Source organism: Muntiacus reevesi, chromosome 2, assembly GCF_963930625.1.
Source record: "Muntiacus reevesi chromosome 2, mMunRee1.1, whole genome shotgun sequence".
Taxonomy (NCBI): Eukaryota; Metazoa; Chordata; class Mammalia; order Artiodactyla; family Cervidae; genus Muntiacus; species Muntiacus reevesi.
Genome location: NC_089250.1, coordinates 170663939 through 170691344, shown reverse-complemented (window position 1 = coordinate 170691344; position 27406 = coordinate 170663939).

Genomic DNA, 27406 nt, shown 5'->3' with positions numbered 1-27406 from the left:
TTAAATCTTCTAGCAGAGCCACGAGGCTCTTATCTCGAAGCCCCCGTAAGCCTTCTAACACTCCGACGTAACCAGCCTTTCCAGGAAGTGCTTTCTTCAGAAGTTAAAATAAATTACTCCTTTGGTTTCAAGAGAGAGCGTGATACAAACAAGATAATATCAGCCAACACTTCGCCCCAGGTTTTAATAAGAAAGTCAGCTCTGTTGGCTGAAAGGGACATTTTGAGATGCCTGCGCTCAGCCTGGAAGAGGAGACAGACGCTGTCTCCGAGCACATCTGACTGTCCAGGTGGCCCTGCGGAGTGACCTTCCGTCTGGGAAGGGGAGATGCTCCTGGCACGTCCTGGAAGGCTGGCAGAAGCAGGGCCCCTTTGGAACAAGCTCACTAAATGAGCACGGTCTTTCAGGACGAGGTCTGAGCAACCACAAACTCTATTGTGCCAACATCCCCGCCCTCTTAGAGCCTGGTGTGCATCGAACTCCAAACCCAGGATAACGCGCTTCCCTGGGCTGTAAACAGATTTCATTTGGTCTCAGAGAAGCAGAGCTCTCACGGCCCCTCCAGCTCCAGGGAGCCAGAGGAGCGGAGATGGCCACTTTTACCACGAACGTGCACTCACTTGACGGGGTGGCGCAGGGCGGGGGGTCTAGAGGAGGGGACCTGGGAGGGGCGAGGAAGATGAGAACTGGCGAGCGGCCAACGTGCCCAGGCTGTCCCTCACCATTCACGCAAGACTTCGGGGCTATGCGTCCAGAAAGCTCCACTTCTGATGACGCCAGACCTACCTTGACTCCCTCCCCTCAAACCAACATCTGCTCCCAAGCAGATGCAGAAGCAGGATCACCGCATCTGTGATGGGGTGCTCTCAGACCAGGCTGAACCGCAGACGGCCCCCAGGACAGAGAGATGCCACACCCGGGCTTCAAGTCAGCCCTGCTGAGAAACTCAGAGGGCGACAGTCAGCACACTGCTGCCTGCAAGTGTGATGGCTGGGGGTGGGCCTGAGCATCTCTTCCAAGCTGGGGCTCAAGTCAATGCCCAAAACATAGGTGAAAATATTTACGTGTATTTTCAAAAACAAAAACAAAGGAATGATAAAATGAATGAATGACCTTATTTTATTTTCATTATAAACTACAAATATATTAATGTATAATGACAAATGAGTTAATTTTGTATCTGATAAAAAACTACTTCTCTACATTAGCTCTAACGTAGAGAAGAAAGAAGAGGGGAAAAGGAGGTAAGGTAGGCTTTTCTCAATATACCTGGTCTTATATTTTGAATTTGGGGATACATAAATGCTTCCTATGAAAAATAAATAAAAGGATAAAAAGCTAAAAGGTGGTCCCTCAAAATCAAAAAACAAAGTGAAACAAACTTCACAGTACATCAAGTTGATGCCACAACCGCACAGAGAAAAAATTCTGAATGAACCTGAAGCACATGCTTGACCGTTCGGTCTTTACTTTGAGAACAGCCTGTGGACAAAGGGGCCTCTAACACTGCATTCAGTCATCTTATTCTTTTTAATAACATCCACGTTCACAGGGATTACTCACAATTATCTGTGTTCCCCCCTTGCAGCTGGACTTCACACTCCTGCCCCACTGGCTTGTCTTGGGCTAAATGATCTGCAGGGTCCACCCTGCTGAACTCAGGATGGGCCACACAACCTGATGAGGCAAAAAAGAAAATGCGGGTGGAAATGATGCTGCCAGAAGATTAAAAGCCAGCATGTAGTCCATGGAGTCTCTGTTCTCTCCACCAGAACAATGAACCATGCTTCAGAAAGAGGGGCTACATGAATCCGGGCTCCAAGTGAAGACAGAACCACAGCCAACTGTGACGGGTGCAGGGTGAAAACATGCAATAAACCCTTGTTGTAGCAAACCTCTGGGATTTCACACTCTGACCTGACTTATCTCCACTGACACTGTTTGGTTTACGTACAACAATAAGGAACACAGCGATTATACACAGTAAGCCTGCGCCTGTGTGTACTGACTCAGCTGTGCCCAACGCTTCTCGACCCCATGGACTATAGCTGGCCAGGCTCCTCAGTCCCTGGGATTCTCCAGGCAAGAACACTGGAGTGGGTTGCCTTTTCTCCTCCAGGGGATCTTCCTGACCTGGAGACGGGACCGGCGTCTCCTGCATTGGCAGGCGTGTTCTTTAACACTGAGCGCCCTGGGAAGACCCCATACAATAAGGAGCATAGTAATTGTTCTGCTAAGGACCAAGATTTTCAGGGCAAAAGAGAAGCAAATATAAAATTACTGTCAAGTCATGAAGCTGAAGACCTGATGATCTTTAACTTGAATTGTAGATATAGGTATGAACTCATAATTTTTTGTCCTTTCTAAAAAGCATGTATTTCTCAATTCTGTGCACTGAAAAGGCCTAAAAAGTCAAGGAAAATCCAGCAGCAGTGAGCACCCCTAGCTCTGAGATTATGGTCTCTAAATGCCATTTCTCACTGAAAAGGACAAAAGAGCCTTAGAAAAACAGTTCATTCCAGGTCTGGAGCAGGAAATGCTCCAAATGAGCTGAAGACCATTTTATCAGCCTAGACACACACACAGTCACACAGTCACACAGTCAAAGGCCATCAGGATTTCACCTAAATGTTAGGAGCTGGTTGGATAGGAAAAAGAATGAACACTGAAAAGGTTAATGTTAATCGCAGTGTGATATCTTAGATTAAATCCTACAGAAAAAAGAGTGATGGTGGGAAAACCGGAGGAATCCAGAGAAAATCTGGAGTTTAGCTAACATGACCACATACCAACATTGTTTTCTTAACTTTGACTAATTGACCTTGTAACATCAGGATGTCAGCATTAGGGAAACGGTGTGAAGAGGGTACAGTGACCCTAGGCCACTTTTTTATAAACTTACAATTATTCCAAAATAACAAGTATACTTTTAAAATATAAGTGACTCTGAAGGGTTAAATCACAATAGATATAAATTCATGGGTGCGTGGTAATACTGAAAATGATGAGGTTTAAGCCAACTCATCTGTATGAACTGTAACTTATAAAAAGGAAAGAATAAAGCATCTATCTTACCTGTTCTGTAGGGACTGTACTTCAGCTAAATCAAATAGTTAATGAGGATGAACAGTCTTTATTGGCAATCCAGTTAGTAAGTGCAGAAGAAACGACAGACTTTAAAAATCACCATGCCAATACATCACAGAGGGTATGGGAGTATGGCAGTATTTAGGAAAATTACATATGCGATGATTCTTTGATACAGTAATGGCAATTGTATAAATCTACTCTGATGCATGTTAGACATATGCCCCAAGCTATTTACAGAAGTACAGTTAGTGATAGAACACGCTGAAACTCACTTGAATTTTCTTTAACGGGAACTGTTTGATTAAACAATGGTATACATTCACAGAATGGGATACCATACACCTGTAAAACAGAAAAAGGAATTTCTCTATATACTTATGTGGAGTGACCTCCAGGATATTAAGCAGAAAAAAAGCAGGGTGGACAAAAATACATATGGTATGTTCTTTTGAAAAAAAGGTAGAGGGCTTCCCCGGTGGCTCTGTGGTAAAGAAACTGCCTGCCAATGCAGAAGACACGCGTTTGAACCCTGATTCAGGAAGAGCCCACGTGAGCGGATAAGCCCAAGTGCCCTAGAGTTAGTGCTCGGCAACAAGAAAAGTCATGAAATGAGAAGCCTGCACGTGGCAAGTACAGAAAAGCCTGCAGAGCCACAAAGACCCAGCACGGCCAAAAAGTGAGTAAATCTTTAAAAAGGAGAGGCTTTTAAAACATCTCTAAGTATATATTTGAACATATGAAAATAAGTTCAGCTGTTCAGTCGTGTCCGACTCTTTGTGACCCCATGGACTGCAGCACGCCAGGCTTCCCTATCCATCACCAACTCCCGGAGCTTGTTCAAACTCACGTCCATCGAGTCAGTGATGCCATCGAGTCGGTTTATGTTTTCTAAAAATAAAACAGATAATAAATACATTTCTAAATGTATTTCATTTAAAAATTAATTTAAAAGATATTTTTAATGGTTACTTTTGGAGGGAGACCGAACAGAGAGGAAGCAACAAGGGAAGAAATCCATTCTTTGCAAATATACATGGTTTTTATAGATTTGACTTTGAAAACAAGTAGATATGTTATATGTCTATAAACCAAAATTAAATTTAAAATCAGTCCCTAAAATTCAAAGTTGAGTCATACAAACATAACTATGTTTTGAGTTAATGGCATAACTTCTTAAAGAGGAATTATTTTAAATAAGTAATAAGTTTAAATCACAGCAAGGTAATTATACTTCCTAGTGGGATATAGTCTAAGGACAAAAAGAATTGCCAGAACCTTTTAAACTGATCTCAGGAGTCATATTGTTAGCAGGGGCGGCAGTGTTGGAGATAGGCGTGATTGTGCTGGTATTATTCTGGGACTGTCACGGTGCAGCATCTTGTAAACCAGTAATTACACTGGTGCACTTGGGAGATGGAATTTTCAGCACAGGAGACAGGCAGAGAGAGATGCAAGAGAAACACGGTTAAGTAAAAATTCTATAGGCTTCCATTTTAACTGAAACGATCGTATGAATCTGTTTCTTTATCTCTAAAAACATCTGTGTGCTTCCTAGCTTGACTACTGAAAAAGCCTAAAAACAACCACTGATCCAGTAGCGCTAAGCATTCCCACACCCTATTTCCTATAATACTAGGTCACACGAAAACTAAACAATCCTTCTTGTCAAATATCTGATTCAGTGGGATGGAAAATGTACAAGATGTGCCTGGAACATTTTATGTCAGCAGAAAGCGAAGATGCTATCAAAGATTGGGGTCAGGTCAAAAGGACTCAGAATCCAGTGTGAAGATGCTCCCATAGTCCCAAGACAGAACAAATCTCAGAATCAATAAAGATAACAACTGCAACAGGTTAAATGCATCAAACTGTTCAAAGCTATGAGTTCATCATGATCATTTTTTTGAGTCACTGGTCACCTTTGGAGCATGTGAGAGAACCAGGTCATTATTCAGAAAGATATTAATAGTAAACAGAGGAAACGGATCAAGCATTTATCCTGCCTTCCTCTATGAACTTTCTCTTTTAACTAAAAAATTAATGAGACTTCTTATTGTAGAAATAGTACATCTAATAAAGGAAGAACTATACTCTCACCATTTGAAATTCAATCCCTAGTAAATTAGCAGATTTGGGCTGATCATTGATGGTTTAACACATCATAAAAAGAGAGACTTACACTCCATTGCCTTTTAATGGAAGGGCTCACATCTCCCTCTGGTCAAGAAAACCCCACAACCTTGAATGCGATTGAAGTTTGAGATCTAATTACCAGCTTACAGAAAATGCAGGGGAATGTATATCACACACACAGCATGCAGTCAACAAAACCTAAGCTGTGGGAGCCCCTACAGGACCAATAAAATGGGTTTTTCCAAACAATAAATTGCAAGGGGTGTGAGATAGTGAGGAGGAGATGGAGAAGAACAAGAACAAGAAATGTGCAGATCCAATCTGATTTACACAGCACCCCTGGGAAATCTCCTTTCACCAAAGGACAGAAATGAAGCTGCAGCTAAACTTGACTCTAACTTCCAACATGCAGGAAGAGGATAAGAGACCACATAAAACAAAGGCACAGCTCTCCACCACGGAACCCAGAGTCTGGAGGTGCCACAGGACAAACACCCCAGCTCCATTAAAGTCACTGGCATGAGGACGACAGGAGGAAGAGGGGCCGTCATCTATGATTAAGTCCCTTAACAGACGTGACAAATAAAAGCAACATGAGCAGCATGCTTAGCTTCTGATCAAAAACAAACCAACTGCACAAGCACGCTCTTTTTAGGAGGAGGTTGGGGGAAACTGAACACGGGTTGGGTATAGATTATATGCAGAAACCATTGCTAATTCTACTCAATGTGATAACGAAATTTTGGTTCTATTTTTAAGTCCTTGTCTGTTAGAGACAGATAGTAAAGTATTCACGGGAGAAGTCACGGGATGTTTGGAATTTGCCCTAAAACACACCCAGAGAAGAAGTTTTTGAGTGTTTGCAAGGAAGACAAGGGGCAAGTTGTGGCAGGTGCACGTGGGCTTCAGAGACTTAATAAAGTCACCCACTCTTTTCATGCCTTTGCCTAAATCTACCAGCTGCTTGGTTCCAAAGTGACCATCAAAAAAGGCAGAAAACAAAGCTAGGGAGCACCTTGAAAAATGAACGAATATAACTTACTGTCTCATTGTACCATGCCTCCTCTACGTCCAACAGCTAGAGACAGAAATCCTGCCGTTCCAGGCTTTGCGATAACTCTAGCAGTCAGTTATTATTTTTTATTGTTTTTTTCCTTTCAAAATTCCATGTGTTTTTAAACACTACACAAATAAGGAAAACTCATTTTGTGTAAACTGATGTTTCCAAGGCAAGAGGAGAAGGGGACGAAAGAGGATGAGATGGCTGGATGGCATCACCAACTCGACGAACATGAGTTTGAGTAAACTCCAGGAGCTGGCGATGGACAGGGAGGCCTGGCGTGCTGCTGTTCATGGGGTCGCAGAGTCGGACACGACTGAGCAACTGAACTGAAGTGAACTGATGTTTCTAAACTTAGTCACGGATCAGGATCACCCAAGGAACAAACACACACGTCCTAAAACTTCGGATCCAGCTGGGCTGAGGTGGGGCCAGGTACTTGGATTTTAACAAGCGCCCCAGGTGTTCTCTGAGCAGCCAGTCCTGCGAGGCGTTCGGGAACCACCGTGCCGAGTAGGCCCATGTGTTCTGTCTTTCCTTGTGACAGCCACCCCATGACTAACTAATCCTGAAACTCCACCTGACAGACAGAGCGTTCATGGCCACTCACAGCAGAGTCGACAGTGACCCGCGCACGTTCACCACACTCTAACCACACGCCCAGCACTCTGCATGGACCAGCTCATTCAAGCTTCATGACAACCTCCTGGAGCTGTTTGTTATTGGGATCCCATCGTACTGATGTGCCAACTTTAGCCAAAGAAGGAAAGAAGATCAGTCCAAGATCAAACAGCCAGAAGGGGGAAGCTAAAATATAAACTCAGACTCCAGGTTCATGGTCTTACCCGGTACCCAGACTTGACTTTGAGGCTTTCATAAGAGCAATAAAAGAAAACTAGCTGCATTTAAGAGTCGGCTGCTTTTGTACTTAAATTTAGTTCTCACTTCTCTGCAATTAACAAACTTTCAAAATACATTGCTGCCGCCACCAGGGCCACCAGACACATTTTCAGGGGAAAATACACCATTTCTCTTCTCCTAAAATGTAAAGAAGGAAAGAGGAAGCAATGTACCTGGAGCTTCCTCCACCTAAGACCACTCTAAATCTCCTTCCTCTGAAGCATGATGGAGGTTCCTGGATGTTCACTGAGGATCACAGAACAGCCTGCAGGAGTCAAGGAGGAAGCCCCACACTGTCCAAACGTGTCACAGCAAACTGCCACAGCCCCCAGCCCTGCTGGGACTGCGACCTTCGGGTTATTTCCAGCACTGGCACTTGCCACCCCCGCCTCCAGAGGACAAGAGAGCATTTCAACAATAAAGGACTCCGAACAGTCTTTCAGAAGTAACCAGAACTTCCGTCACTGGCTGTGAAGAGTTAACTACTCCCAGAACTGTCCTCCTGCCAGAAACAACCAGAGAATCAGACAAAATACATAAAATGACTGTTTCGAGGAGAAAATTAAAAATGGACACAAGACAACGCAAGACTGTGATCCCTAAGCGAAGAGAAAAAGTGGCGTGAACCTGACATTCACCCCAGCTCATAGAATATTCGTGGGGAACCCAAACAGGGCTCAGCGGTCTCTCTCAGTTGAGGAGATTAGCGTTCTTGGAGGACAACGCAACTAGAATTTAGGACGAGAATTCCAGAGGGGAGGGAGCTATGCCAAGAGCAAGTGCCCTTGAGTCTTTGGCTAAATGCCAAGCTACACACTGAGCCAAATGGAGCCCACCAGGCCAGACAGGACCAACGCCCTGGGAAGGATTTTAAGGTGCTGTCCAACAAACAATTCCCATCACACAGCCAGGGGTGAAAACTGTCCAACTGTCTCCAATCAGATGAGACAAACCTAACTAAAGACTGGACATTGAGCACAGACCCCAGGAGGGCCATTCTTTAAAATGGAGCTAAAATAGCTCTGAAATAAAAGATGCATAGACCTGCTCTAAAAGGACTTAAAAGTGAACCTCAAAAAGCTCACACTAAGCCACTGTTTTTCAGTCACTGTTGTGTCCGACTCTTTGCGACCCCATGGACTGCAGTATGTACGCCAGGCTTCCCTGTCCTTCACTGTCTCCCAGAGTTTGCTCAAATTCATGTCCATTGAGTTGACTATGCCATCCAACCATCTCATCTTCTGTCGTACCCTTCTCTTCCTGCCCTCAATCTTTCCCAGCATCAGGGTCTTTTCCAATGAGTCGGCTCTTCGTATCAGGTGGCCAAAGGATTGGAACTTCAGCATCAGTCCTTCCAATGAATATTCAGGGTTGATTTCCTTTAGGATTCACTGGTTTGATCTCCTTGCTGTCCAAGGCACTTGAAAGAGTCTTCTCTAGCACCACAGTTCGGAAGTATCAATTCTTTGGCACTCAGCCTTCTTTACGGTTCAATCCACAAGTAATTTAAATACCAACCAGAAAAAGTCCAACACTCTCTAAAGGAATGAAATGAAACTCTGCATTCAGCAGAAAACATCCAGCACCCAAGCAAAAATCAACATGTATACAAAAGCAGGACAAGGTGACCCATAACAAGGAGAGAAATCCATCAACAGGAACAAACACAGGAAAGATGGAATTAGCAGGAAGGACATTAACCTAGCTATTATCAACATGCTCCACACACTCAAGGAAGTGAAGGCAACCAGAAACACAATGAGAAGAGACATGGAAGATACTTTTAAAGATCTGAATAAAACTTCTAGACATGAAAAAATACAACATCTGAGTTTAAAAGTACACTGGATGAAATAAACAGTAGAAGAGATGCCAAAGAAGAGATCCATGAACTTGACTACAAAGCAATAAAAACTATACACAATGAAGCCCAGAAGGAAAAAATATGAACAGAGGCTCAGCGACTTCTGGAACAACAGAAAGTGGTTTAATATATGTGTGACTGAAGTCCAATGAGGAGGGGAGAGAGAAGGGAGACAGAAAACATATTTGAAGGAATCGCTATTGGAAGTGATCCAAATTAGGTGATAATGGCAGCCCACTCCAGTACTCTTGCCTGGAAAACCCTATGGATGGAGGAGCCCGAGAGACTACAGTCCATGGGGTCGCAAAGAGTCGGACACGACTGAGCGACTTCACTTCACTTCATAAACCCACAGTTTCAAGAAGCTGGACAAGCAGTAGACAGTATAAACATAAATGAATAAATAAACCAAGCAGTTAATTAATTAAAATAACACAGACACATCATAATCACATTGCTATAAATTAGTTCTAAAGAGAAAATTCCTAAAAGGAACCGGTGGGGGGGAGGGGGGAACAGCCCGTGTACTAAGGAATAAAGGTAAGAATGATGGTCAAGCTCTTATCAGAAACCATAAAATCCAGAGCACAGTGGATTTTTCTTCCAGTGAATTGCTAAAAGAAAAATGTCAACTTGGAATTCTACACTCAGCAGCAAAAATATATTTGAAAAAGAAAGGTAAAATACAGACTTTGAACAAACAAAAGCTGACAGATTTCATCTCTAGCAGAAGTATACTATAAAAAAATGAGTTTTTTTTACACTATATGTAAATCCTAGAGCAATCACAATAAATAAAAAAGAAAGAAAAAAACTAATAAGCAAATAGTAGAGGTAAGATGAAAGTTAACTTGTTATTCACTCAGTCATGTCTAACTCCGTGCGATCCCATGGACTGTAGTTCACCAGGCTCCTGTCCGTGAGATTCTCCAGGCAAGAATATTGGAGTGAGTTGCCATTTTCCTCCTTCAGGGGGTCTTCCCGGCCCAGGGATTGAATCCCAGTGTCCTGCATTACAGGCAGATCCTTCACCATCTGAGCCGCCAGGGAAGCCCAAGAGATAAAACGAAAATACATAAAAATATTGAATCATTATGCTGCACACCCCAAATTAATATGATGTTATATGTCAACTATATCTCAGTAAAGGGAAAGAAAAATTAACTATGAAAGCGATTCAGCCCCAGAGAAGTCAGCCCTGCCAAATCTGGAGCCTGGGCGTTTGTATGCAGACTGTGTTCCTGGAGAAATTTTACAACAAACCTAAGTCTCTGATGTCCTGTTAATTTTAAAAGCTCTTCTGTTTGCATCACAGAGACACGCCAGCTGGGGAGAGGCGCCTGCTCCAACACAAGAAATGTATTGCGAAGGACAAGGAAAACACACTTCAAGCCACTAGGAAAACCAGCTACACAGCCGCCAAACAAGAAGAGATAGCGCTGATGCTCTGAACGCAGAGCACGGCCATGAAAAAGCCAAAGTATCCCTATTGAGTCATAGATCAAGGGTTAGAGCAGGGGTCTTGTGAACCACTTGGCTCAGGCGGTAAAGAATCTGTCTGCAATGCAGGAGACCCGAGTTCAATCCCTAGATTGGAAGATCCCCTGGAGAAGCAAATGGCAACCCACTCCAGTATTCTTACCTGTAGAATCCCATGGACGGAGGAGCCTGGTGGACTACTGTCCATAGGTTCGCAAAGAGTCAGAGACGACTGAGCAACTAACACGTGTAAACCAGGGGTTTTGAGTTCAAATCTCCCTGGGCCCTGTGGTTATTGTTTTTTCCTCAATCACTAAATAACTGGACCAAACAGTGTTAACTTATAAAACCAGATGGTCAGGACGCACGGGCCTGCGGGACATAAACAAATCAGGAAGGCCTTGGCTCTCTCTGCAGTGAGTAGAGCAGAGCTGCCCTGACCCCAGCCCCCAAATCAGCCCAGATCCTGTGTTTCTGAGAACCAGACACTCACCACGAGGGTCAGCTCACACAAGCTCCTGGTTTCTGGACTAAGCTGACAAATGTACTTAATTTGAAAGCCAGAATGAATGACCCCAGGAAAAAAAATTCCGAGTAACTCTTCCTTCATGATTAAGAATCAAAAACTGACTGATAAAAAAAGCAAGGGCTTCATTGACACAAATCCGACATGGGAATATCAGAGAAGCGAGTTCCAGCTGATAGAAAACATGGTCCTTAAAGGCGCCCTGTCACACCGAGTCACGCCCTGCCGCCAGCCTGAGCTCACGCAGCGGGCTCGCGGCTGCCTCGGGGCACCGGGAAGTGGACGGGCCGGAGCCTGGCCAGGGCAGGACACCTGGACCCCCCGGCCCCTGAGACCCAGATGGCCCCCAGCAGCTGAGCAGCCTCCCCGAACCTGCAGCGTCCCGTCATCAAAACGCCGGTGAAAGGTGTCAAGATCCTTCTCGGAACAGTTTCTGCATCTCCAGCCACAGTCCCGCCTAAACCAAATCCCTGAGATCCAGTTCGGAGAGGCTGCCAGCCAGGGGTGAGCCCGGGTCGGGGCTCAGCAGTGCCAGAGCAGGCCGGGACACGCTGCCGGAAGGCACAGGGCCTGCTGAGGGCCAGGTCCGGGCTGGGCCAAGCGAGACCCACCCACGGAAGGGACGGGCAAGGATCCGACAGAAAGCGTGGCCAGCAACGCCCTGGAGTCGGGGCTCACCCGGGGCCAGACCGAGTGCAGACAGAGCCAGGGACGGAGCCCCGGGAAGCAGGCGGAAAGGCGGGCACATCACAGGGTGAGGTGCACAGAAGTGACCTGGTCAGCAGAACAAAGACCCCGGGGGCATGCCCACGGCCGGGCCCCCAGACAGACCTCACGCGGCAGAAGGGACTTTGTGGATGTAATGAGGACAACAGCGCTGAGATAGGGAGACGCTCTCGGATTCCCTGGGGGAGCCGCTGTCATCCTCCTGAGAGGGAGAGGCGGGCAGGCCAGAGAACGAGACGTGGGGAGACGGAGGCAGAGGCTGGAGCATGCTGGGGCGTCTGCCGAGGCCCGCGGGCCCCTCCAGAGCCGCGGGAGGCAGTGAGCTGGCCGTCTCCAGCAGGAGTTCGCTCTGCCGACCCACATGGGGCTCTGAGCCATCCGGAACTCGAGGACAACAACCTCTGCGGGGTCACTCCTCCACGTCTGTACGTGGCCTCCGGGAACCAGGATGTTAACACAGAAACCTGCCGTGCTGCTCAGTCCAGGGACGGACGGCCTCGCCTCCCCTCCCCTCTGAGGGTCTCCCCACCCACCAGGGAGGACAGAGCCGGAGTGTCCCTGGGATGGCACGGCTGAGGTTTGCGGTTCCTGACTCAGAGAGGCGATGCCCCCAGCCCCCGGAGAGGAGGCGTGAAGAGGGGGCCGTGGTGACCTGCGGGCAGGGCTGCGAGTGCAGGACCAACGATGCAGCCACATCTTCAGCCCGGGGTCACGGAGGAGGGGGCAGGGGCTGCCTCCCCGGCGCCTCGCCCGGACTGAGCGCCTGGCCAGCAAGCAGCTCTGGGTCCCAGAAGGGAATGAGGAGGAGGGGGGCTCCCCTGTCCCGGGTCCTGATAAGATCCGAGGGGAGGGGGAGGAGCCTCCAGAAATCCCGGACCCCATGCCACCTCCCACCACGTCATTATTGGATCTACTTTCTTAATTGCCTGCTTCTTCCACCAACTGAAGTTCCAGTTTACTTCCAACCGCCAACCAGGTGATTAGGGGCCAAACCAGATTGAATTCTGTTTCGAAAAACAACGAAATACAACCAGTCATGTCTGCAAGAGTCCTGGGAAACAGTCAAATGCCGCAGAGCACACAGAACATTATAACTCGTCTCCAGACTTTTTCAGTATCTGGAAACTTCTTCAGGGTCCGCTGTGGAGGGAGAGCGGGGAAGGCAAGGCCCGGCACCCTTTGGTACCCCGACCAGAATGAAAGCAGCGTTAACTGCCTAACTGGTTTCTGTGTGCTCGCTAAGTCACTTCAGTCATGGCAGACTCTTTGCGACCCTAGGGACTGTAGTGTGGGATTCCACAGCTAAGACTTTGAGAGTACGATCCTCAGGCTCCTCTGTCCACGGGATTGTCCAGGCAAGAATATTGGGGTGGGTTGCCATGCCCTCCTCCAGGGGATCTTCCCGACCCAAGGATCAAACCTGCATCCCTTTTGTCTCCTACATTAGCAGTCAGGTTCTTTACCACTAGCGCCACCTGGGAAGCCCCTAACTGGTTTATGCTTCCAAGCAAAGTTTCCTTTAAGTGGTTTCCACAGGAAGATCAGCTTGGCACACAGCTGGAAGGCAGACTTGTCTGAGCAAGTGAGCAGGTGGCATGGACCAGCACGCATCGAGTCCAGAAGTGGGGAGCCAGCAGGTGGGGGACACGGGGATGGGCAGGACTGGGGAGTGTCCGCCCACCCACCTGGCCCCAGTGCAGACCCGAAGGCATCTGCTGTGGGATTTCAGGGAGATTGCGGGGAGGATCTGGGGCTGGGTCAGGACACAGCATCACGGACCCTCCCTAGCCAGGCGCTCCCACCCCACCTGGGGACAGCTGAGGCAGGTGCGGCCACGGGCGTCTGGCCCTGGGAGAGCCTGGCATGATCTGCCCCAGCACGGGCACCGCTGCCCCTCATCCACACGGCCCCTCCAGGACCGCCGACTCCTAGGCCACCCCCTTCTCTCCACTCCAGGCCCAGGGAGTGTTAATGACACCAGCACAGAGTCTCCCGGGGATAACCTGAATTTTTAAAAACTGGGGGGACAGTTGGCCAAATCCCAAGAATAAATCTCCCGTGGGAGCAGGTCATGTGCTGGTGCCTGGACAGACAAGCTGTGGCCGGGAAGGGGGCCTCCTTTCCACCTGGACCCGCCCTCTGCCCCCATATCCCTTCCCCTTCCTTGCCCAGAGCTGATTCCCCCGGAGGACCCAAAATGCCCTTGACGGAGCACCCCTCGGACCTTCCCCTCCCGCAGTGTGGGCAGCCCAGGTGTGGGATTTCCACAGCTAAGACCTTGAGAGTATGATCACGCCCTTCAAGAACAGAAACGGCCCACAGTAATTTGCTTTGGAGGTTTCTATCAAAACAGAAAGAATGAAATTAACTTCTTAGAGGGCCAATATTAGTTCAGCATCAAACAAACAGAAAATCACCACCAGCCTTTAAATGAATGTTTTCATCCCATGGCTGCCTTCCTGTCTGATCTAAATAAATAACGAGGTCATTAATAGAAAACACAGCTATTTACCTTAAAGAATAGAATTTCAAATCCCACAAAAGAGTTGCTGGTGTTCCAAGCTCTGATGAGAAAAGAATAGGTTTACACCAAATTGTATATTCAATATGTTAATTAAACCAATAAAGAGTAACTGTATTTGAGTTTCCTGATCTAATAATAAAAAAGATATGTTTGGCTGACTATTTAAAGTGCTTGATGGAATATTTTACATGCTTTATTTGCATACTGAATAAATGCCAGACTAACATTTCAAGTTTCAGTAAACTGCTCAGAATTCTGCGGATGAAGAGTCCTGTGCAAGTGTGAATACCCTGCTGTAATTAACTTTTGTTGTTTAGAAAACCAAGGCTATAAAAGTCTGTTTAATCAAACTTCCCTCCATGTGCTTTTTGTTTTAAATTATACTTAAGAAATCTATACACCAAAGGGTCTCATTCCAACCGTAGATGGTAAGATTATTTGACTAACTTCCATAGAAGACTCACAAATTAAAAAGAAGACAATTAGCAAAACTGAATTCTGAGACTCACATAAAAGCACCAGAGACCATTAGGTTTGATTAATGAGCATCACTTTTTAAAACTCTGCCATTTCTAAACTCGGGCTAGTGTTGGCTCCACTTTGTCCGTAAAGCGACAGGAGTGTGAAAAGCACGCTCCACGCACAAGTGACCATATTTCATTCCTTCTGTGTCTCGGCCTAACTAAGCTTAAAAGCGCTGAACAATAAATCTTACTTCATTCCTTGAAGCTGGAGAGAAAACAGTGCTTCCAGCCACCACCGCTGCATAACAAATCAGCCCCAAATGCAGGGGCTCCAGACAACAGCCCGATTTATCGTCTTGTCTCTAGGGCAGAGCTGGATGGCTGGCTCCCAGCAGCACATCTGGAGGGCACTGCTCCCCGCACACCCTCCCTGCCCCCACCGCAGGATGACGGGTCTCCGGGAGCATCTCCCCCAGAGAGCCAGGAGCTAGGGCACCACTGTGAGACTCGGCCGCACGAGTCATGGGTGTCACTTCCATCGGACCACGGCTCCACCCAAGGTGGAGGAGAGAGAACCCAGCCCAACTCTCGATGGGAGGGTCGCCTTGAATCATGAGGATGGACGGGCTTGTGGTCATGTTGGAAACCAGGATCTGCTAGAAGGTTCCATCCCATCTCGTTGTAACCTGCCCGCTCCCAAGTCACCAGTCCCCACCTCTGTCCTCAACTCGAGGCCTAAACAGCCACCATCACCCCCTCAGGTGTATCCCATGGGCTCCTCGAACCCCATTCCTAAGTGTCAGGGGATAAACAGTGTCCCCAGATTCACACCGAAGCCCTTATCCTGGTGACTCAGACGGTAAAGAATCCACCTGCAATGCAGGACACCCAGGTTCAATCCCTGGGTTGGGAAGATCCCCTGGAGACTGGAAAGGCTCATCCTTGCCTGGAGAATTATGGACAGAGGAGCCTGGTGGACTACAGTCCGTGGGGTCACAGGGTCAGATACGACTCAGTGACTAACACCCACCCCCAGAACCTCACGGTGTGGCTGCATTTGGACACACTGTCTTTAAAGAGGTCATGGTAAACCAAGGTCATAGGATGGCCCTATCCGTTGTGACTGGAGTCCTTATAAGAGGAGATGAGGATGCAGACACCAGGGGAGGATCACGGCAGGACACTGTCAGCCAAGGAGAGAGGCCTCGGGAGGACCCAGCCTGCCCACACCTTGACCTCCAACTTCCAGCCCCCAGAATCGTGGGAAAATCCATTACCACGGCATAAACTCCCCAGTGTCTGGTTTTGTTATGCAGCCACGCTGACCGATACACCAAGTCAACTCAATTCTCCATGCATGCATACTAAGTCGCTTCGGTCGTGTCCAACTCTTTGCGACCCTATGGACTGTAGCCTACCAGGCGCCTCCAAGAGGGTTGCCATTCCCTTCTCCAGGGAATCTTCCCCACCCAAGGACTGGCCCTGCGTCTCCTGCATTGCAGACGGATTCTTCACCACTGAGCCACCCGGGAAGCCCTCAGGTCCTCATACCTGCGATCTTAGAAAATGGACACATCTCTTCACCTGGAGGAATTCATAGTGACCCCTCCTCACCCCCAACACACGTTCACCACTCACCATCCGCCCCCCAGCCCGGCCCTGATGCCAACGTGGACAACCACGGCTGCCCTGCACGGGCCCCTCAGCCTGCACCCCCTCCCATCCGTCCAGCAGCCCACCGGGCCCTTTGCAAAGACAGTCGTGCTCGTCCCGGATGAGTCTCCCCCTCCCTTTGGGACAGCTCCAGAGCCCCAGGCCTGGCGCCAAGGCCTCCAGGGGTGGCGGGATGAGCCAGAGAGGGTGTGAACCCCGTACCAAGCCATCTGGCTCAGCTGCAGCCGCACCATCACCAGGAGCAAAACCTGGTGAGCAACCAGATTCTGTGGCTCGGTTTCCCAAGCAGGAACTGCGGGCGGTCGTGCCCACCACGGAGGGTGCCGGGCCTGTCCCCTCCTCCTCCAGGGGCACCCTGGGGTGACCCCATGCCAGTCACAGCCCTCCAGTTGTCTCAGTCTTGGGGGCTGAGCGGGACAGAGTCACACACACACACACACACCCCTTCCTCTTCGGTGCCTTGCAACTTCCCCAGCCGCCATGGATGCAGCCTCAACCCCCAAAAGGCACAGCCCAGAACTGGACTGAGGGGCATTTATCCCAGAGAACCCAGGACCAATCTTCACACAGACACCTTGCATTGTGTTTACAGCAGCTTGATTCATAATTTCCAAAAACTGGCACATAAATGGTGGGATAAACAAACTCGGGCACATCCGCAAATGGATGCCACTCAGGGGTGGAACGGGACGAGCTGTTGACCCGCGCACCCGCTGCACTGGCCCCGGTGGGAGAAGCCAGACTGGAAGGCGCCGTGTGCAAGGCTCCTTCACGCGGCGTCTGGAAAAGGTGGTGGACCAAAGTTGGACCAATCTGAGGAACAAAATAAATAATGCAAAATGGAACTATAACCAAAAGTGCAAACTCAATATGCAGGCGTCCCAGTCGAAGTAAAGAAACATTTGAATAAACGAGGAGGAGACAGACGTCTTCCTTACAGAAGTTCAAGTAATTTATGTGGTCACTTCCCCCTCCAGAAAGGAGAGATTGATTCTGAACCCACGTGCTCCCACAGAATAGTCTGGACAGGAGGGAACGTGACCTGACCGGGGCCAGGGGCAGCCAAGGAGGACCTGGCAAACACACCCGTAAACACGCGCCTAGGCTCAATCAGCAGCGGGAGGCCGTGTTGAAAGTACATATCCTCTAACACGATGGACGGGCACTTAGCATGAGTGGTATTTATCCAAAAAAACCATAATGGCCTGTGGAAAAGTATAACATGCATGACCAATGTCCTCAGAACCGGGGAGGTCACTAAAAGGGAGGTAAAGAATGAGAAACCGCGCCACCCCAGAGGAGCCAAAGGAGACTCAACAACCACGGGCAGCGTTATCCTTACCTCCTGAACCGGATTCCGGAAGAGAAAAAGAACCTGCGGGGAAACGGGTGACCGCCAAGTGAAGCCTAGAGTTCATTACTCGTAACGTGCCAGTGCTGCTTCTGAGTTGTGATTAAAAAACAACCATGTAGCAGAAGGTGTTGACTCCACGGGAAACTGGGTGAGGAGTACACAGGAATGCTCTGTGCTGTCCTTGTAACTTTTCTGTAAATATAAAACTATTCCAAAATGAACATTTTATTTAAAAAAAAAGCACATAGCGTGGGCATTCCTTGGACTTCTTCCAAGGCTGATTTTGCGGAGAACCGTTCCTTCTCCTCTGGCTCATGAGCACCAAAGGAGATAATTCACAGATTATTCCTCAGCCCCTCCAATGCCTCCAGCTGCTTCCTTCTCCTCCAGATATTTTGTGTCGGTCACTAGGCAGTGTTCACAGGGGCTCTGGTTCTGCCAAAATCCAAGTGAGCAACCAGATAGAACCCTTTGTAAAATATATATATTCAAATAAGTAAACCCACTAGTAAAGACTGGTAGGTTCGACACCTACTGGGCTAACCCAGTCCTCTGGACTTTTGCAGATGTCTTGGCCAAGGCCTGGTTTCCTGGGAAGTGTCGGCCCGGGAGCCACCATCAGCACACATCGCAGACGGGCGGCTCACGGAGGGCCGTTACCTCTGAGCGATCCGGAGGCTGCAGTCTGAGGCCTCGCACTCAGGTCTGGGTGAGGACCCCCTTCTGTCTGCAGGCGGCCGCCTCCTCCCCGAGTCCTTGGTGGTGGGAGGGGAGAGCCTGCTGTCCGGGGCCGCGTTTACAAGAACATCACCCCCAAAGGCCTCACCTCCTGACACCACCACGGGGGACGGGGGCAGTCAAGCGCCCTCTCGGGATGCGCCACCGTCACTCAGGGAGGCCCTCGGGGACCCTGCAGTCACGCGGGATATGCGACACGGGGGAAAGGCGGAACGAGAGCCGTACAGTCGGCACTCCGGAGTACTTTTTAAAAAGTCATAAAATGTAAATTGCCTCGCTGCAAATCCCATTTTGAGTACCATCACTTCATCTCTCGGAGCATCCGCTACCGCATCTACGAAACCAGACCATCAATACGGGGTTGCAGGCAGGTCGCCCTGGGTTCACGGAGAGGTCCTGGGATCACTCCCCGGGGGCGGGAGGGCGTCCAGCCCCTGCTGTGTACGCAGTCCTTCCACAGGAGACCTGGCTGTCAGCTGCCAAGCATCACCGCCCCGCGGAGGCCAACAGCCCACGCACACCCTTCCGGGTCTCCGCTGCGGCTTGGGGTTTCAGCCAGGGCAGAGCACCTGCAGGTCAGGCCGTGCTGACACGACCTGTCCTTGAACCGAGGGCCTCGTCAGGTGTGAACGACGCAGGGTCAGAGCGCAGGCCGGAGAAGCTCACGGCGCTGCGTCCCCGGGTGGTGACGCCGTCCGGATGGGTTAGCGTCTGAAACACGGCCGCGTCAACCAGGGGAGAGAGTTCGCCCCGCAGGGTCCAAACGCAGAGGCTGTGATGCGGCTTCTACCTACAGGGTCACACAGAGAACGGTGAGGCACCCAGAGCGGCATGGCCGCCACTCAGAGGGCATCATCCGAGAGGAGGGGCCAGGCGACATCCGGGCGTGAGGAGGGCAGGCCGCTCGGGGGAGGCGCTGCCGGAACCGGAAGCTGGGCCACTCTCTCCTCCCGCCCTCCAGCCTCCTGCTGGCCTCTCATTGGCTGAGCCCGAGTGAAAGCCAGCCAATAGGGGAAGAAGACCCAGGAGCGGCCAACCCCAGAGGTAGGCCTGCCGGGGCCCCAGGGAGGCAGCGAGAGGAGGAGAGGGGCTGGGACGGGAAAGAAGGGGGAGAACTACCCCTGGGCGAGCACGGAGAGCCGTGGTCCGCCCGGGAATTGAAAGCTGTAGACGGTGTAGGATCCCCAGGATCCCACATGAATAGGAGGACAACACACACACGCAGGAACGTAACGGGGGACACCCCCGCCTGCTGGGGCTCGGCGAGCTTCATCTGCTCCTCACAGCTTTCTTCGCTTTCCAAATGCTCACAGTCGTTTCTCTCATAGTCAGAAAAACAAATGTTTCTGAAATGTGATATAAAATACACACATCCACAGAGATATGTTAGATTGAGCCACAGGAAACTGCGGCTTTGCAGGTCAACATGGGCGAATGTCAGGCTTCGCTGGTGGCTCAGACGGTCAGGAATGCAGTGCAGGAGACCGGGGTTCAATGCCCGGGTCGGGAAGATCCCCTGGAGGTGGAAATGGCTACCCACTCCAGTACTCTTGCCTGGAGAATCCCATGGACAGAGGAGCCTGGTGGGCTGCGGTCCATGGGGTCGAAAAATGACTCAGCAACCAGCACTTTCACTCTTCACTTGTTGAATGTTTAACTGTTCAGCTTAACACACATGCAAACACACACATATAAACACACATGTACACACACAAACACGCATGAGATGCTCATGCACCTCAAGCACTCTGAGTCAAGGCTACTAAACAGCACACATTGACGGTTTCTGTGACTTGGAAGACAGCCAGGACAGTTATGCTGCTACGGACACGCCTCGGGTCACCTGAGAGGTGCCAGCCACCCTGCAGACCCCCAGTGCCTACAGGTGAAGTGGAAGCCCGGAAGCCACGTCACTGACCTGGCTCATTACCTTCTTCCCTGTTTCAGCATCTCCGACGACTCATGAAATGAAACCTAAGCAAACATCTCCTCCTCTACCTCTTTGATGGAAATGTGTGTTGCTTCCCCTGTTATCACTGGCCAAAGGTCAGGGTTTTGCCCAAATGCACCTCTTGCTGAAATGGGCATTGGCCGCCCTGACCTGCGGGCAGGAAGCCTTGTGTTCTCTGCCCTCCGGGGGTCAGGAGACCCCACCTCCTACACAGGCAGGCACCAAGGACGAGGGCCGGCAGCCAAGTCAGAGAATCACTGAACATCACATTATTAAAAAGATACACCTTGTGATGAGTCTGTAACAGCCCCTGATTTTGCAGGAAGTTTATGGCATGAATACTTCCTAAGCCCTGAACAAATGTCTCCCTGGTTACATGCTGTCAGGGAGCCCAGAGTTGCTCTTCTTGAAGATGGATATTTGCTTCGGAAAGTTCTCTGCCGAGGTGATGGATGACAGAGCCGCTGGCAGGCCTGCTACAGGAAGGTATCCAAATTCAAAGCCCTCACTGGCCCATCCATCCACTCCTCCCATGGCCCCAGTCCACCAGACCGGTTCTCAAAGACCCTAAACCAGCCCCTTGAGCCCGTAACGCTCACCAATCCCAACCATCGCAGAAGTCGCTGTGTCCTGCACGTGGTCAGCTCTTCACTAACCACACGTGGAGGACGCTCACGGCCACCTCACTGGATGCTCAAGGGCCACAGACGATCCTCAAGGGCCCAGGCCAGCAGGGCCAGAAGCTGAGAGCATTTCCAGTAGACACCCACCCCTCCAGGTTGGGCTCCCTTCATCAACAGGATGTTTATTCTTTGCATCCCTTCAATCTTGGCCTGACACACCTGTCCTCTGCAAGCACATCCTTAAGGATGCAAATAAATGTGAGGTCTGCAAAGTGGCTCATGGGTCATGTGTCAAGCAGTCAACCTATTATTCAATCTTAAAAAGCAATGATATTCTAGTGCCTGCTACAACAGGGAAGAACCTTGAGGACATTATACTCAGTGAAATGACCCCGTCACAAAAGGACAAATACTGTGATTCCACTTATTCGAGGTGCATAGAAGAGGCAGAGACTCCCAGAGACACAAGGTGGACAGTGGGTAGGGAGAAGGGGGATGGGTGGTTGTTGTTCAGTTGCTCAGTCTTGTTGGACCCTTTGCAACCCCATGGACTGCAGCATGCCAGGCTTCCCTGTCCTTCACTATTTCCCAGAGTTTGCTCAAACTTACACCCACTGATTCACTGATGCCATCCAACCATCTCATCCTCTGCCGCCCCCTTCTCCTTTTGCCTTCAATCTTTCCCAGCATCAAAGTCTTTTCTAATAAGTCGGCTCTTCATATCAGGTGACCAAAGTATTGGAGCTTCAGCTTCAGCATCACTCCTTCTAATGAATATTCAGGGTTGATTTCCTTTAGGATTGACTGTTTGGATCTCCTTGCAGTCCAAAGGACTCTCAAGAGTCTTCTCCAGCACCATAGTTCAAATGCATCAATTCTTCATCGCTCAGCCATCTTTGTGGTCCAACTCTCACATCTGTACATGACTAGTGGAAAAACCATAGCTTTGGCTATATCCACCTTTGTTGGCAAAGTGATGTCTCTGCTTTTTAATATGCTGTCTACATTACAGAGAGCTGTGTTTAATGGGGGCAAAGTGATGGAAAGTGATCTGGAGATGATGGTGGTGATGGCTGCACAATAATGTGAATATGCTTGATCCCACTAAATGGTACAATTAAGAATGGTCAAAATTTTCAAATGGTTAAATTTTATGTTATACATATTTTACAAAAGTAAGAAAACAGAGGCGGTAAGACAGGCAAGAGGAGGAAGAAGAGGAGATAACGGGAGCCAAAGAGAAGATGCAGATTCAGAGCAGGAGGTGTTAAAGGGAGAGCTCTGCAGTGGGGGGCTTGGGAGGATCCCAAAGGCCCCCCCAGGAGAAGGGGTGGCATCAGACAACAGCACAAAAAGGAGGCTCAGCAGCAGGTGCAGCCGCACTGGGCCACGAGAGGCTCTTCCTCTCTCCACTGTGCAATGGCGGGGGGCCATCGTGGTCACAGGACACTCATTCCGGCCACTGTCTCTGGCCCGTCCCTTCGTCAGTGTGGCTCGTCAGCGTGGCTCCCCAACACCACTGCCCGCCCCATCAGCACATCTGCCAGAGCAGAAGGGACTGGCCCGTCTGCTTGAGGCTACTTTTGTATCACAGTTTTTAAATCTGCGCTTTTATTACAAATTTAAAATACAAAAGAAAATTGAAGCTAGTGACCCTACACCCCAGAAATGACCCAACTCATTCTGGCGCACGACAGCGCCTCCAGACAAGGGAAGCAGAGCTCGCCGCCTCACGACGCGCTGCTTGGAGCAGGAGACACGGGGCGGGGGGACGCTGACCCGCCGTCCTCTGCCGGAAGCAGGAGGCAAGGCTCCTGGAAGGGCCTCCAGCGCCCCCGGGAAGGGAGACGTCCTTATCACCGGGGCTGAGAGACCTGGACACACAAGCCTGCCAGACTAACCCTTGTCGTTTAGTTGCTCAGGCACGTCTGACCACGCGACCGCATGGACTGCAACCCGCCAGGCTCCTCTGTCCAAGGAATTCTCCAGGCAAGAGTACTGGAGTGGGTTGCCACTTCCTTCTCCAGGGATCTTCCTGACCCAGGGGTCCAACCTGCATCTCCTGAATTGTATGCGGATTCTTCACCACTGAGTCACCAGGGAAGGCCAAACTAACCCTTAGCTCCTAGTTACATCCTCACCCTCTACAGCCCCCAGCCCAGACCCCTCTGTCAACTCCACAGACTTACTGTTCCTTCATCTAAAAGATGTGAAAGCCTCCTGCTCTGGTCACTTCTGCACACCTTCATTCTCTGGTAAAGATTCATATATATGCACAAATTCAATAAAATTTTCTCCTGTCAATCTATCTTATGTCCACTTAATTCTTAGGTCCAACCAGCAGAGACTCAAAGAAGGTAGAGGAGAATCTGTCCTCCCCTTAGACACACACACACACGTGTCTGCACACATTCCAGAGAACCATCCACACATTTGCATGGAGACACATTCAAGGATATTTTTTTCCTCATCGTCAACCAAAATAAGATTTACTTCATCTACTCTTTTAATGCCTCTTAAAATGTCACTTATTACAGTATTTCCCATTTGATTAACTCTTCTTCTTGAATGTTGTATTTTAATGACTGTAGAACATGACATGACGTGGCTTGATCGCATTTCATTTGGACTAATTCATAACAGAGAACACTGAGGCTGCCCGCCTGCGTTCAGTGTCACAAGCACAGCAGAGACGTGTATCCTGAAGGCTGCACCTTGAGCCCAAGCTTGGCCCATTGCTAGCCGAGGAATAATCAGGCAATGGGTGTGTCTGCTCAGGTTGCTCCATGCATACTTTTTTCCAGAAAAGCCACCCCAACTTACACCCCACCTCAGCGTGCGGCATCTAAAAGGAAATCACCTTTGATTCAAATAAATTCACTAAACAGATGCATGTGAACAAAGAGATGAAGTGAAGGCCACTCAGATGGGACATGACAACTCAGACCTTCAGGGATCCTGAGTTTGTCAGCCCAAAAGCTGATAGATTTTTGCTATGAACACGGAGCCAACGTTCAGTGCAGACCCACTGCCCCAGACCCGGGGGCCAAGCTTCTGGGGCTGTGCCTCCAAGTGTCCAGAGACGGCCTCAGGCCAGGCCAGGCCAGAGAGGACTCAGAGGGACAGCCCAGTCCAGGCCAGGCCAGAGAGGACTCAGAGGGCTCAGCCGGTCCCGGACCTTCTAGGCCCACATGGAGCCAGAGTCAACTGCGATGAACAGGCCACATGGCCCAGCCCTCGGGACACATCAGAGCCCTCTGCCCAGGCCACTCCTGCTGAGGCTCATGGCTTTGATTTTGTGTCAGAAGTTAGCAGGATCCTGTTTTAATTGGTGGTCTTGCAGCTGACCTCTGAACTGCATTGCTAATGAAGGCCATGTCTCCACTGTTGGTTCCCAGCGCCTGCAGGGTGGTTAGCATCTCGTGGGCCACAGGGTGGAGGACCAGGAGGCTGGCAGGCCCCAGGAGGAAGGAGAGGTGGGCTAAACCTGAGGCTCTTTGCTTCATCCTGCCCACATTCAAAGGGCATCCTGTGGTCTTTGTCAGGGCCCTGGCAGCTAAATCTGAATGCTTAGGGAAAATGCTTAGGGCTGCCGCACATGAGACCTTCACAGCTACTGTGGCCTGATGTGAGTCCCCTCGATGGACCACTGGTTCCAGAATCCCTGGGTGTGTGTCGGAAATGCACATTCTATCCCCCATTCCATGTCAGGCCAGTTCAGTGGTTCCAAGGTGAGGCCCTGGAACCTGCATTTTCAACAAGGACTCAGGTGGGTCAGGTGACCCCTGAGTTGAGCAATTACATCACTCAAAGAGGGAAGCTGCTGGTGTCTCTGCTGCTTCTCTTTTTCTTTCTTTTTTTAAATTCAGCTGGCAAAAAAAAAAAAAAAATCCCTGATTCTTTAGATATAGGTACAAAGAGCAGGCACCTTCCCAGGTGGCTCAATGGGAAAGAACCCACCTGTCAATGCAGGAGATGTGGGTTTGATCCTTGAGTCGGGAAGATCCCCTGGCATGGGAAATGGCCACCTGTTCCAGTATTCTTACCGCAAGAGTCCCATGGACAGAGGAGCCTGGTGGGCTACAATCTATGGGGTCGCAGAGAGTCGGACAGGACTGAGCGATTGAGCACATACAGGGTAGCCAAGGATGACAGGATTGCTACGTGTTAAATCAACAGATCCCTCAACACCTCTGGGGACAGGCCTGGAGATGCACATTTTTAAGCTCTTCCAGTGACTCTGATGCTTGGCCCCTTTGGGAATCAATCTACTATAGGACCACCTGGGTTTTAGAAAGGAAACACGTTGAAATACAAATTCATGAAACACGGCTACCAAGAGCCAGCTCCCCACATCCAGGCCTCAGGACTCTAAATGCAGCGATGGGCTCGTCTCAGAATTCACAGGGTGAGGCTGATCACTTTCCCCTTGAGAACAGCCTCCTTCCTACACCAGGACGCTCCCGCTCCACCTGGTCCGGAGACCAGGCTGCAGTCAGGCAGGACCGGGTCAGGCAATGGGGCTGATGACTGTACCAAGGACTTCCAGACCCTTCTCTACCCGCCCAGGAAAAGGACCCATCTTAAAGGTGAACGTCCAGGGCCTGGGTGGGCCACCTGCCCTGCTCAGCCGCAGATCCAATCCTGTTCACCTCCTTCTCTTCTCACCCCATCACAGGAAAACCCCAAACAGAAGGATCCACAGTGTGAAACAGGATGATCCCTCTGCAGGCCCCTCGGGGGAAGGGCTACCCTTGCAGGGACCGGACACCCAGCTGGGCCCCCATTGCTGGACCCCATGAGGACCCTGCAGGAGAGACCGCTTCAGGCACTCTGCCCAGTGTGGGGCATGGGGGTCTGTGACTGCCCAGAGCATAATTCAAGAAGACTATTACGGACAGGTCCTTGTGGTTCTGCTTGATTTTTTAAAACCCTCTTGGTGTTCCTTCTACTGGAGATCAGTTCAGAATTATCAGGGGCACGTGGACTTACAAACTTTGGAGTGCCCTGAGATCCCACCTACTGTTCACAGCAACACTTGCCCCCACGAGGGTCTGCCTGCTTGCTGGGGGGCCACACACCCGCAGCGTGGAGAGTGCCCAGGCCGTGTTAGCGGGAGGCCCCATCGGCTTCCCTGGACCATCACCCCTCACTCATATCCTCATCAGGATGTCAGCAAGGGCGGGTTTCATTTTTCCAAACAGGGCTGTCACACGGCTGCCCATGTGACAGACGAAGTTCAGTCCCCTCGCCCTCCTGCTGGCACGGATCCAAATTCCACTCACCCCCACCCTTCCCCTAGAGCCATCCCCCTTCTCAGGGCCAGAGAAAGTCCCCCCCAGGGAGGCGGCTGCCCTGCAGCTTCCGCCCATGCTGGGATAAACGTCCAGGCAGGAAAGCGGTGACTGCGCCCAATGCCCCAGCAGGCCTGGCCCGAGGTAATCCATCAGTGAATATTTACTGTACCCTCTGAAATATGTGTCCTTAATTTTGCCGATTAAGTTCCCAACTGCTCCAGTAATGGGCAATGCAAATTCCTAAAGTAATAAAATCACTAGACTTATGAGCACTGGGAAACCCTGGTGGGCGCCTAAACCACTGGGGTCAGGAGTCATTCTGACATTTGTTTATTCAAAAGCACAGTATGTTCTTAGGTCAGTCTCCCAAGGCAAAAGAAATAAAAGCAAAAATAAACAAATGGAACCTGATCAAACTTAAAAGCTTATGCACAGCAAAGAAAACCATAAATAAAATGAGAAGGCAGCCTATAGAGTGGGAGAAAATACTTGCAAGCAACATGACTGACAAGGGGTTAGTATCCAAAATATATGAACAGCATATACAACTTAGCACCAAAAAAAGATCCAATTAAAAAAATGGGCTGAAGATCTACACAGACATTTCTCCAAAGAAGACATAGGCCTTCTGTGGTAGTCTGGTGGCTAAGACTCTGTGCTTCCACTGCAGGGGTCGTGAGTTTTACTCCCGGTCAGGAATAAACGAGGACGAGATGGTTGGATGGCATCACTGACTCAATGGGCATGCTGCTGCTGCCGCTTAGCCACTTCAGTCGTGTCCGACCCTCTGCGGCCCCAGGGACCCTGACCCGCCAGGCTCCTCTGCCCATGGGATTCTCCAGGCAAGAGTACTGGACATGACTCTAAGCAAATTCCAGGAGATGGTGAAGGGCAGGGCAGCCTGGCGTGCTGTAGTCCAAGGGGTGGCGAAGAGTTGGACACAACTGAGCAAGCTAGCAACAGCGGGAACCGAGGTCCCACATGTCCTGTGGCAGAGCCGGAG